This window comes from Medicago sativa, chromosome 6 (assembly GCF_051527215.1).
Source record: "Medicago sativa cultivar Bolivia chromosome 6, Bolivia_mono, whole genome shotgun sequence".
NCBI classification, from domain to species: Eukaryota; Viridiplantae; Streptophyta; class Magnoliopsida; order Fabales; family Fabaceae; genus Medicago; species Medicago sativa.
Window position 1 is genome coordinate 96,546,179 of NC_140754.1, and position 14,261 is coordinate 96,560,439.

General features: G+C 32.6%; 1 long non-coding RNA gene and 1 pseudogene across 2 annotated transcripts; both read left to right on the forward strand.

Moving 5' to 3' along the window:
- The first annotated feature begins 2,510 nt into the window (after positions 1 to 2,510).
- LOC146918607 (uncharacterized) lies at positions 2,511 to 6,168 on the forward strand. 2 transcript variants are annotated; one of them, XR_015016280.1, is made up of 4 exons: positions 2,511 to 2,652; positions 2,936 to 3,121; positions 4,676 to 5,386; positions 5,902 to 6,168. It is a non-coding gene; the product is annotated as an uncharacterized LOC146918607 (long non-coding RNA). The 2 variants fall into 2 exon arrangements; XR_015016281.1 differs by having other exon boundaries at positions 2,517 to 2,652; positions 2,921 to 3,121.
- Positions 6,169 to 10,181: 4,013 nt separating this feature from the next.
- Positions 10,182 to 11,542, forward strand: LOC146918608 (F-box protein At4g22390-like; annotated as a pseudogene).
- Positions 11,543 to 14,261: the final 2,719 nt, after the last annotated feature.

The window sequence follows — 14,261 nt, forward strand, 5'->3', positions numbered from 1 at the left end:
CTTTCCGCTAGTATATATAAAAATACCAACTCGAGTTTAGTCTGAAAAAAATAAATAGGATTTTAATTCTGTCACAAAAAAAAAAAAAATACAAACACATTAGTAATTTTATCACATTTTACACTTAGTTTTTTTGTGTTATTGAACACTGGCAAGGTTAATGTGATGCTCTACTTTGTCATGTGGTTGATCACATATATTTAAGTTCTTCCTATAAAAATATATGGGGAAGTTTGGTCCCAATTTATTTATAAAAAAAATAAAAAAAATCCTTAAATCTCAATATTATATACTTCATTCGAGGTTCGTACACATTTGCTCAATACATGCGTTTTCAATTCATTTTTTTTCTTTCACATTTGTATGGTTCAGATTTTGGAATCCAAAATGTATGCATCATGTTTTCATATTGTAGAATTTGAAAAAAATTGGAGTAGCAAAGTTGTTGATTTTTCATTCATTTTCATGATTTTCTTAGCCATATGTTCAAATTATGGACATGGAAGGACGAAAATGATAACTCTAAAATATATACTTCTTATAACGTATTAGAAGATAACAGGGAGAGAATAAAGATTAACAAGCAATTGCGGAGAAATTGCGGCTAATGTCATCAACGGACGTCTCTACTGAAACAATGAGTTATCACAAATTTACACAAGTATATAAGCTTAGATCATCTGAAACTGTTCCTGTCAAATTTCAAAAGTTAGATTAACCTAACAGATAATAATATTATATCACGATCATTATATTAGTCGAACAGACAAAATTAGAAGAAACTGTAAATCTACACCATCACAATTCATTACTATTTCCCACAGATTTACAGACTTCAAATTAACAGATTACAACCAAGCCACCAGGCTTGAACAGGCGCAGTTTGTTAATTTCGATTTGGAATGCAAAAGAAAATGATACTATGTTTATGGGTTGAACTCTCTAAACCATCACTGCCACAAGTTGTCTTCTGACAACGTGTGCTTCACACTTACAGCTCAAAATGTTGTTCAGTGGAAGACAAACTTATATACCCTTCTAGATACAGACATTTATTGGTTCCTATAGATACAGACGAGTTATTGCAGCTTTGATCTCATTCGGGCTGCATGAATTGTACGGTTGCTCACTCATATTTTGTTGCATTGATATGCAGAAAAGCACAAAGAAACTTAATCACAGCTAAGAGCATAAGACATAAGACATAAACTTCAAAAAGAACAAATAACAATCAAACCTTAATCTTTTGGAAAATTCATAGCCCAAATAGAACAAACCTCCATCAAACCTGTTTCCAGAAGTGATCAAAGGCTGATTACAGGCTCATCACTGCATTCTAGAAAACCCATTATTTGCACTTATTGCCTATGGTGAATTCTGTTCATAGAAGAAACTACAGATTAAGCAAAAGTGACGCTCCCTACCCTACAAACCTACAGATTAACCATGATAAATGCAAAGTCTGAATAATTTACTCTTAATAACATAAGAAATCCAAGGTATTTTCCATTTATGGACATTTAGCTTAAGGTCAAAAGCATGGTGAAATTGATGTAGAACTTCTTAGACAATTACGCATAAGAGGATTTTGCTCGAGTGAACAAGAGAAATTCATCGACAAAGACAAGTGGGAAATAGCTAGCCCATTCTTAGAAATACAAATTAACTTGTGTTGATTGGATTTCACCTTTTCCTGTATCATAAGAGAAATCTTTTCCACAAATGGCACAGAGAGGTAAGGATACATTGAGCCACCTTTTCTCGGTCAAACCCTTTCGAGGAGTGAAACTCCGCAATTTCTCATTGTTGTTTTTGGATTTCCAAACTATTGTATTTGGATTTCCAAATTCTATTATCTACCGAAGTTGTTACTAGGTTGAGTCACGACCAGGTCGCTCTCTTTAAGACGTTTCGTGGCACTACCCAAAGTTGTGCAAGGTAGACTATCAACCACGCCGCCTCCAGGATAAAACAAGCCCAGCTACAACTGTGCGGTTAACTACTGCACCGTAGAAAACCGTTCGAGATTTACACCTTCAAATATGGTACTAAGACCACTCTTTAATATTGAAACCACTCAAATTAATATGGTATTATTACCATTCTATTATGGTGCTGAGACCACTCAAATATGGTGTTACCACCATTCTAACTTTAACTTCTCCAAAACATCAATATGGCACTACGACCACTCAAATATGGTGTTACCACCATTCTAATTAAATAGAAAATTATTGAAATAATTTATATATTGTTAAGATCATTCTTAATTCCGACGGGACATTAGTATTACGAAAAGGGACTATCACTAGTACAAAAAACACTTATTAAATCAGAGATTTTAAATGGGTGGCTATCCACCTGATTTAAAAACAGTCATTGTGATGAGCATATTGACTAAAAACAAATTTAAATCGGGTTGTTTGACTTAAAAAGTATTTTAATTAAATTAAAATAAAAATAAAAAGAAACACGGTGGCAATTTGGTAAATAAAAGAAACTTTATTCTATGATAACTTTACTCTATGTCTTCTCTCTCTTGAATCAATCTGAAGCCCATCTCTTTCTCTCTCGCGACCACAATGTTTTGCACCGTCCAGGTCGCGTTGTGTTGTTCCATTGTCGCCGTTATGGTTCTATCCATCTCCGGGGGTGAGTTTCCTTCTTTTTTTTCTCTTGTCTTTCATTTCTCATATGAGTATTAGGGTTCATGGATTCCTAAGCTTAAAACCTAATTTCAAATCTCTCAAACATTGGAAGTGATTCGTATGACATATGAAAAATGTTGCTAGTTTCAAATTTCACTTGTTAATTTTCTGATTTCATCTCCAAGTTGCATTTTCTTTCAATTTTTCATCCAAACCCTATTACTCATGAACCCAAAATCCGAATTTGTTCTCATTTGTTAAAATTTCGGAAGTTTGTGGTCGTACAGGTGGCACAATCACTAGATCTGATATTGATGAAGAGGATACTTACGAGACTAGAGAAATTGAAGCATGAAAGAAGGTGAATATGACCATAGAGAGCAGGGCAGTTGAAAATATGTAATTTTAGAATGTCAAGGCAGTATTGAAGAACTCTCAAGCAATATACTTCTGTTATGGTTACATTGGTATAGGTGAGTATCATTACCATGTTGTATACTTGAAGAGTTTATTATTACTAAAGTCAATTGGATATTTACTTCATTATCACACACAATTACACGTGACACGAAACTTTGACAGCACTTGTTTGCTTGTTACCTGTCTACATATTTTTTGAACCCTTGGTACACCAGATGAGAAAATATAAATATTGCCAGGATTATCCTAAAGAAAATTTTGTTAAACAATGGTAAACTTGTCTTTTCTATTATCATTTTTATTGGGAGTACTTTATTTCATTACTGATAATAATAATACTTATGTTAATTTACAAATTTCTAGTATATAGAGATTCAGTTTAGTCTTTGCATATGATTTGATTCACGTAATCCAATTTATATGTGGATATCATCTACTACAAGTCTACATCTAATGAAGCCATATCGATGCTTGTGGGTTCTCTTTTTAAACCATTGGATCCAAGTTCTTTTTTTCTTTTTTTGGGTGAAAAGTACAAATTTCTATACTTGTAAATGTTAATGATCTAACATCCTTTTCTATACGGGTATTCCATTTATTATAAGGTGTTGAACAAGTTTTTTTACTTTAATTTTCTCATGTCTGAAGCTTTGTGTGGTTGGAAATTAAGTAATTCAATGTTAGTAAGTTATTACATGTCTTAATTACATCTTTGTCTCTGAATCATGAAAATTGTACCTTCTCTTTTGTGACAAGTAGTATTATTTTTTGGCATTATTCCATTAACTTGATAATGATGACTTTATTTTGGAAAAATGGTTTTGGAGTAAGATTTTATTTTATTCAATTTGGTTTGCGTGTACTTGAAAGTATGAAGTACCACTCACTGCGAGCTTAAGGACCGAATTTAATTAAATCTAACAAAATCTGGATTTTCTTGATTAGTTATATTTTGAACCGTTTGCGTAGTTACTTTTTGAACCTATTATATGTTCATCTTGAACTGTAAGTTGTTTGGTCTCAATGCAAAAAATGCGTGATTTAGCTATTGCGTGAAAGCTGATTATAAAATTGCAAATAGTATTAATATTTTTAGGTATTGCGTGAAAATTTTAAATGGTAATGTTTGTGTCATGATTACTAAATTGAATGGATCCTAGTACCAAAAACACTTATTGCTGCTATGAATGAATGAATTAATGAGTATTGTCTACTACAACTCCACAAGTAGTATTAGTAAGCAAGATTATGTTGTGAAAGAGCAGATGCATCCTGAGACTTAAATTGGTGAGCAAGATTAGAGTCAATGAATGGTTGAACCATATTAATTCTTATTCTATCAGCTTTGAAAATGTCCTGCTGAATGATGAACTTAGTGGATCATGCTAAAAGAATTAGCAACATTAGTATGTTGCAAAGCTTGCTTTGATAAATGATAATGCATTGGTCTGTTGAAAGTAGTTGATCCTTACTTGCGTATGTTTTAACACAATGTTACATTCTAAAGGTTCAACAGTGTTGCATTATTAGAAAGTCTTGCTTTAATAATTGATAATACATTAGTTTGTTGAAGGATCATTTTATCTAATGGTTTTTGTAAATTGCAGATATTGACTACTTGCCTTTTATATGAAGTGGTTAAGGGAATGACTTCAAGATGAAATCCTTACCTCGTGCATTTGCCGCAATGTTACAATTTTTGGTAAATTTGAGAAACTTGCCCTGCATGTTTCTTTCATGATTTTTTGAGGTGAGTTGCTGTTATAATGCTCAATATATGAGTTTTCCTTTCTATGGAATCTATTTGAAGGTAATATCTATTTGAAGATTGAGTTCTTTATATGGAATCTGTTGTTTTCATATCAGCTTGATCCTCTTTTTGTAGGTTTATGCCCATTTTTAAGGCCGTTTTCATGTATGTATGTGTGCCATGCATGTTAGACATATATGTTATAATTGTACCTCATGTTAAGCTTATAGGATTCACAAGTTTTCTGAAGCAAAGTGGTAAATGGTTGCTTGAATGGATTGTAAATGGCAATTTGAACACAAACCTTAGCTCAATTTGAACACAAATTTTGATGTTTCAGATACTCTTTACTTTTCAGGTTCTTACATGAATAAGTTTCAGCCTTTGAATGATCTATAATTAAACAAAAAGCTGCAATTACTTGGAGGGGCAGACCTAAGTCTCTCTTGCGCTAGGAAAAGTGTTGTAATACCAACATTAAATAGGCATTTTTAATCTCATACCAGGAGGAGGCTAAGGTTCATTTTGACAAGGCAATTGTACATGCACTTTTAACAAGTTGTTTAAGGTATGTTTTTTATCTTCTTCTTCAATGAGATAATCCATATATCATTACTTATTGCATATTGTTAGTAATTATTGTTACGGTATTGCTAATAATGGAGACTATTATGAATCTATTCAATTTTTAATAATGTGTTGCATTTCTTCATACCTTGAAAGTCCACCACCTATTATTCAAGGCTATTAAAATGATATTAATTTGTGCATGGTAACCAAAGAAAGAAGCTATGTTAGCAAAATACAAAATGACATCAAATTCAGTTGCTGGAAAATCACTTGTGTGATCCTTGACGACCTTAAAATCACATGTCCATGTTCACGAATGCACTTTAAGTATCAGTTAGTTAGGTTATGTTAAGTGTTAATTTTACTTGAATGTGAAATGATTATTTTTTAGCAGTAGTGGATGACAAGTGTGTGAGAATGGCGACAGATGAACTGAATTTATAGATTAGACGCATCAATTGTTCTACTCACAAAATATAAGTAGAATCTAAAACATGTTTTCTTTTTGTACAGGTTCAGGTAATGATTATTGGCAAGGAGCAAAAATTGAAGGTTGTTGATAACAAATTCTAGGTTCTAAAGCTAGTGAATTGATTTCTTCTAGTTGTGAATTGATATGTAATGAATGAAATGATTAGATTGAAATTATAATTTTGACAGTTGGACGGTTTTCAATATTTTGTGCAAAACTAATGAATTTGAGATTTGAGAATTTCTTGTCTTAATTATGTGTATGTAGAAACGTTGTAGATGCAATACAAGATGGATAGTGATTTTGGATGAGCTTGCTCAATTTATTAATGCATGATACTGATTTTTTTTATCCCTTTTGAGACTTTTTAAGTGGGTTCATCCGATTTAAATTAAAAGATTTTAGATGGGTTCATCCGATTTAAATTAAACGATTTTAGATGGGTTCAACCGATTTAAATTAAACGATTTTAAATCGGGTAAAGGGGGCTGACTTAAAATCAAATCCACTTTTTAAATCGGCTACCTATAAATCGGATGTTCACCCGATTTAAAAAGTCATATTCACCTGATTTAAAAAGTGTTTTCTGCACTAGTGTATGATCTTAATAGTACTCTATATTCCGAAGGGACTATGAACTTAAGACCACTCTTAATTCCGAAGGGGCATTAAACCGAAAAAGGGACTATGGTCTTAAGAACACTCTTAAAATATGGTTCAATCGATTGATCGAAGCCACTCGATACGGTACGTAACCGCTCTATTTGATACCGAAAGGGACAGAAAGGAGTAGAAGTAGAAGAAACTTGTTAACACAAGTCGGAGGGAGAAGAGAAGAAAAGAATTCCCGACAACTCAATGAAATTCTTTTCGGTGTGTGGAATGCACTGTGTGAGCTCTCTATTTATAGAGAAAATTCACACCTAATAAGTGAGAAACTTTGGGAACAAGTAATATGAGAAACTTTGGGAACAAGTAACATATTACTTTGCGATTAAGTAATTCACATATTAGATCTAGTACAAAAATATCTTAATTGAGTACTAAAATATATTAAATTTAGTACAAAAATATATTATATTATGTACCAAAATATTTTAGCAAAACTTGGGGACTAAGAAAGCACTTTCTAATAATGATTAAATTAATTATTTAATTTATCATTTCCAAATAATAAAATATATATCAATATATATTTTTTCTCTAGTGCTTACTTCGTTCACACAATTATGTACCCCCATTAATTAGAGGTACACCCCCAGTATATAAACACTACTAATGTGTGTGTTCCATCCGATGTGGGACTTCCACTTTTTTCAATTCACACAACACTAGTTCTACCCAACATGGGAATTTGTGTTTAGTCTTTTAACTCAATTTCCACACATGTTCCAACACTCATTATTCCGCTTTAAGGTCAAAGAAGAATTTATACAATTCATGATAAGATTTATAATAGAATAACAAAAATAAATTCTTTGAATTAAGCTACTTTGAAGTCAATATAGAATCTGGAAGCCAAAAACAGATGGAAACATTTCTTAATCGCGAAAACAGAAATCAATAAGTTGTCACAATCCTAGAATATAAAACGTCTTGATCGGCTTCAAAAACACTTAACATGATAGATGCTCCGTCGTGATAGCGGTAAGCATTCCCAAAATCCTGGTTTTTGCGACTTTGCGTAGCTTCAACGACTCAAATTCATAGCAAAGTCCCAAAAACAAGCAAAATCCTATCAAAATCGCACAAAATAGTGAAATCCTTTCAAAATTGCAGGATTTTGATAGATTTTGAAGGATTTTGTTCATTTTTTGATAAGGGTCAAAAAATTCCATGACTCGGTTCTATAAATACCCAAAAGGGCCAAAAAATTTCATTATTTCGCTTCCCACACTTCCTCAATATTTACACGGGATTGTTCATTTTTCATCTAGTTCAAAATGAACTAAACCTAACTAGACTGCCTCCTTCCTTCAATCCATCATCCCTTCCTTTAATCCATCATCGTTTCATCTACTAAAGAATATTTGCATCTAGGCTTTGAGTCATTTATGTATATGTATTTTGTGGACTTTGAACTTAGTGATTTATGACTATATGCAATTTATAACATATATTTAACATTATTTTTGTTTTGGTAGAATCCTCGATTTGCTATCCTATATCGATTATACAAAAGTCCTTAAGTAAAATCCTTCGGTTTTGATTGCAATTTTACAAGTCCCGATTTTGCTACTCCCTTTCGACTTGAGAAAGTAAAAAGAAACACTCACACTAACTAGGAAACAAAAGAATGAGATTTAGAAAGAACGAAACTGTTCTTTTTTTTTTTTTGTGGTGGCCGAGGCTAGAAACTGGACCTTGCACATTGTCCTTAACGTCACGAGAACACGAAACTGTCCTATTTGAAAGTGATTCGGTTGTGCAGTTATCATTTTTTTTAGAATCATTCGTTTTTTGTTTACAACTTGTTAATAAATGCGTCAAAAAAAGTAAGGTTATCGATTTGTTTGTAGTCTATTTTTTTTTTTTTTTACAAACCATTTGTTTGTAGTTATCATTTAACACTACCTTTTGGTTGAACTCTTCTTTTATTTTTTCTGAAAATTATTATAAAAATCTGAAAATTAATTGTTATTTTTAGTTGAATATTTAGGTTAATTGTTCAAATTGATCGTGCAATATACGCGACGTCTAACAAATGATCTTAATGAAAAATAAAAAGAAACACATATTCTATTTTGTAATTTGAGATTCCTCCTATTCTGACCCTATAATATATACATAGTGTTAAAACGTGACCAGGTTCATTTTTTTCATGATTTTTTTGGTCATGTTTAGAACGTTAATTTTTTGGTCATGTTTAGAACGTTAAAATATAACTTTAGACAAAAAATAGATTTTCCAACAAATGACAGATTAATTATAAATCTTTATTCCTCATAATTATGAATTTCTTAAGCAATTTGTAATTAATTTGTTTGTTGTTTTAAAATTCAAAAATGTCATGGTGACTGTTCTTATGATGTCCTAACCATACCTATAAAATTGGGAACATAATTTGACCCGTAAGTATACCTAACTCATAAGAAAATTGCAATTTTATCTCTTCTTTATCTAATTCAATAAAATTTATGTTTGGTCACGAGGGGAGCCCGGGCGACCACCCACATCCAGGCCAGAGTAACTATACAACCGAGAGAGACCCCACATGTACACTCTTACCCAAAACCTTAAGGCAACGGATTTATGGGTCCTCTCACTTATAAAGTGTTCAACCTCCAATTTTCTATCCGATGACATATAACTCACACTTGCACACAACAATTTACTCATTCTCGCTTTCTCTAATCCATAGTTTTTTATTATGTAGAAAAGGTTGAAACCCAAGTATCCATAATTTAGGAACTAGATTACAAATCTTTTAGATTAGGGGACCTATTTGAAATTTCTCAAATAGTTTAGGTACCTACACATTAATTAAATATATCAAATAGTTTAGGTACCTGCAAATTATTTAAATATAGATGTATATTTTTGCCTAAAAATATGTATCGTTTGTTTTTAAGAAGGATTGAGGATTTAAGTTCTTTTATTCAGAATATTATGAATCTTAGTAAATATTAATTAAAAATTAATTAAAATAATATAGCGATGTGAAAACTAAGTTAACATGTCATTTTCCACACCAATGTTGACGAACAGTTTTTTGACGGTAGAATCTAGTTGAAAAAAATTATTAATTTAGGAACTAGATTAAAAATCTTTTAGATTATGGGACCTATTTGAAATTTCTCAACTAGTTTAGGTACCTACATATTAATTAAATATCAAATAGTTTAGGTACCTGCAAATTAATTAAATATTCTCCTTTTCTCATACTATTAATAAATTATACTTTTTATAAGATAGTCACAAATTCTCTTTCTCATATAAAATGAAGTATATATTTTTTATATATAAGTGAAAAATGTGTAGAATTAAGTGTATTTTTTTTTATTCGGTTGCAAATTCTTTTTGGTTATTCATTGCCTCTGCCAACTGAACTAAGGGATATGAGACATTCGGATGCAATTTGCTAAAGTGGCAAAATTAAGTAAAATTATTAGATTTCCTTCAAAAAAAAAAAAAGTAAAATTATTAGATAAGGATTAACTAAAGGAAAAAACAAAGTCTATATCGTAATAAAACCTATATATTATGAGATTGAAGAAACAAACAGAACCCAAAACCCTATAGTGGCCGCTTGTTCACTACTACTCTTTCCCTTGCGAAATCCTAATAAACAAACAGCAGTCTTCAAAATTTCTTCAAAGCAATGAACACTAATCACAAGCGAAGAAGCTCTTCTCATCTTGAATCAACGGAGAAGAAGAAGAAATCAGTGGTTGTTGCGACGAAGGAAAAGGTTAGCACCTATATATCTAATGATATTGCTTTCTCCGTTCTCTCAAAATTTGCCTCTTAAATCTTTCAAGCGTTTTGAATGTGTGTGTAAATCATGGTCTCTCTTATCTGAAAACTATCACTTCATGAACATGTTCCGCTACAATTTCTTATCCAATTTTCACCGTGAAGGTGCATCTCTCCTACTCTTTGTTATTGAACACCACCAAAGAGCCTTGTATTCTTTTTCTGGTGAAATGTTCGAGAATAAAATCAAATCTATGTAAAATTTATAACCATTTTCGTATTTGTGGTAGTATTGATGGGACACTTTGTCTCCATCAAATTGAATATGATAATTATGGCAGGACTGTATTGTACAACCCAACTACCCAAACAATCAAGCTCCTTCCAGCCAGTGAGGATGAGTTTTCTATCACTTTTGATTCTACAGAGAATTATTTTTATTATTTTGTTACATCTCGTCTTCATGGATTTGGTTATGACCATGTTATAAATGACTATAATGTCATTCGATATGTAAAAGTTTCAATAGAACCAAAACCATTTTTGGACTACCCTGATGACTTTGAAGAAACTATAAATCACCGGTTTGGAGATATTGTTTTAGGGCCTCTATGGGAGATATATAGCCTAAGGAGTAATTTGTGGCGAAAACTTCATGTTGACATGCCTTTTTCTGAGAACTGTACTGAAGGCACCCAAGTCTACATGGATGGTGTGTGTCATTGGTTGTGTGAAAAACATGAAGATAACCCCATTGGACCATGTTTGGTATCATTTTACTTGAGCAATGAGGTGTCCTTCACAACACCCATACCCTCGGACGTTGATGATTGTTTTGATGTTGGAGCAGAGTGGATAAACTTGGTGGTGTTAAATGGGTCCATAGCATTGATTTCATATCATGAAGAGAGGACTACTTTTCATGTATCAATTTTGGGTCAACTCGGTTTCAAAGAATCATGGATCAAACTCTTCATGGTTGGACCTTTGCCTTGCGTTGAGCGTCTTATCAGAGTGGGAACAAAGGGGGAAATATTCTTCATAAAAAAAGATAAAGAAATAGCTTGGTTTGATTTGAGTAAGCAAATGATTGAGGAGCTTGGTTATACAGCAGAGAATCTTCGTTGTAGAATAATAAATTACAAGGAAAACATTCTTCCCATTGAGGAATAAGTAGTTTTTTTTCACAAAGAAAGTATATGACTGTGATTGTTGGGATTTCACAATTATTGTCAAGTAAACTAAGAAACTACTTGATCTTGCTTTTGCTTTTTTATTTTGAATATTTACTTTCGTTTTATTTTCAAACTTACCTTTCCTCTATATCAATAAAATGAATGATCGTTTGCCTTTGTCGAATGACCTTTAGTTTTATGTAGAAATAACTTATATATGGAAAACTTTATATTTAGATGAGAAACATAAGAGTTTTGGTAGAAATAACAGTTAGAGGATTGGTAGAAACCATATGTTTCTCTTTCACCGGCGATAACACAACATGGTTGAGAGAAGGAAGAAATCGGGCACAAAAGTAGTGCAGGATTAAACTGCTATGGTTGCAGGGACTCTCTCCTTCTCTCCCTTCCTCTCATTGCTGATTCTATTTATTTATCATTGTTGCTATTATTTTTTATTGTATCTTTCTTCATCTTATTTTCCAATCTTATTGTCGCTAATATTTTTTACTACTTGATTTCTTAAAATGTTAGCTTAATGATCAAAATCATGGTTCGAGACAAGGGTTGCTGTTAAGGTGGTGGAACTGGAATATTAGTTAGAATTGAGCAACATTGGAGTAAATATATTTCAATGTAACATACTAGAGATTCTGAGGTGCATTTTATAAGAAGATTGACAATATAAAATGTTAGTTACATAAGTTGCTCTGTACATAGAAAATCTAAGATTGGATTAATGCCTGAATCCCCTGCCAACAATACAGTTTAAGCGCCTTAGACAATTGGTTAAACTTAAAAAAAAAGTTTCAATATGTCTTGTCGTTGTATCTTTAGGTTTTGGCTCTTGTAAACATTTTTTCGGACTCCCTCTCTGCCAAGTTCAAAACCATAACACTTTTGGTCTTTGACATAACCTTCTATTAAAAATATGTCGACTCGGTATTTAACATTTTAAACCTTAATTAGAATTCCAACTAAGGACAATCTTAGATCAAGAGGGATAAAATTCAATTTGTCGGCATACTGTATTAGCTATTGTGGAAACCTTGAAACCGTAAATCATCACTTTTTTAATTGTCCTATACTATCGGTTGTGTGGAGCAAGTCTTTGAAGTGGCTGGATTTTTCGTGCGCCCTCACATATGGGGGGCCCGAGAACCTCTTTCATTTCAACGGTCTACCTCTTTGTGGCAAACAGACCAAGAGAGAAGTTGGCGGTAGTACGGTTTTCCAATATTTGGGTAGTCTTTGAAGTAGGAATATCTTTTGAGAATCCTTAAATCTAAGTCAAAAGGATTTATTTATACATTAAATCAGTAGCTTGAGAATCCTCTGTGTTCAATGGAGAATCCTTTTGTTTATGTTGCTTTTGTTTGGTGGGATTGGTATTTTTGTGGGGGCCATGTTTATTTGTTTTGTTTTGTTCTGCTCTGCTGATTTATCGGAGCAGATCAATCCGCTTTGGCTTCCTGCATAATATGTGGTTATGTACTTGAGAATTCGTTTTGGCGTGGCAGAATTCGTTTTGTCTTGCTCTGGAAGGTCTGTTAGCCTTTTTATTGGTCTGCTACTGTCAGACTATTTCTTGGTGTGATTTTCATTTTGTGAGCAAGTTTTTGCAGATTGGTTTGGTATCATGTTGTCTTTTCCTACTACTGTTGGATTATTAGGGTGAAGCTTATTTACTTCTTTTACCATCGTATCAAAGCATTTCTATTAGTGAATCGGGCTGTCTGTTAGCAGTGTATCAGACATTTGTTTTACACATTCTTCGCACAGCCGTTGGCATAATGGCGGCCAAGACAGCCGAGTGCTTTTATAATCTGTTAGTTTTTGTATGTACTATCCACTACTCGCATAATGTCTAAAACAATGAGACTATCAAGTTAGAAAACCATTGATTCTATATAGACTAGACTGGTTCTCAATTTGAATAATTTAGTGACATTCAGCAAGTATTTGAAACCCTTGACATTCATAATAATGCAACAAAAGTACAAACCATGAGAGTTAACCAAAAGAATCATTCTTACAACAAACAAATCTCATGCTCAGTGAACTCACAAAGTAATTAGGCAACGGATCACATCTCTACTTCGAAGATCAATAAATTGATTCTTAAACACCATACTGAGTTGTTCCTTTCTTTAATAATTTTTTCATTGAGACGAGCATAGTTATTTGATGACTGAGATAAAGTCAGCTACCTACCCCTTTTATCAGGTAAAATGATCCTCGAAGATCGAAACGTTTAAAGTACACAGATCAAAGTAAGAATCAAAAGTAAAAGAGTGAATGTAACAAGAAAGACCCATGCACATTAAAAAGCAAAGGAATTGTGATGCCTAAGCAGCACTTTGCGATGCTTTGCCCTTCAAATTAATAGATTTCAACCAAGCCTTCAAGCTTCAACAGGCGCACTTTGTTAATTTCGATTTGGAATGCAAACGAAAAAAATACTATGATTGCTGGTTGAACTCTCTAGACAATGACCTACTATCACTGCCACAAATTGTCTTCTGACAATGTGTCCTTCACACTTACTGCTATCAATGACATTAAGCAAGACAATTATTTGTTCCAACATCTAAGACTTCTTTAATCACGTCATCTTCGACAGTATCCCAGAAAGTCTGAGGGTAAAACTGCAGCTTTGATCTCTTGATGGGAAGGAAGCATGGTCAGCATAGCATTTATATCACTAGTGATCAAAAGAGGGATAACTTCTTCAACAAGCAACCGTTCCTGCAAAAGAATATCAGTACAAAAAAGATGTAGTTAAAATTTGTATAGCCTGAAAAAGCTAC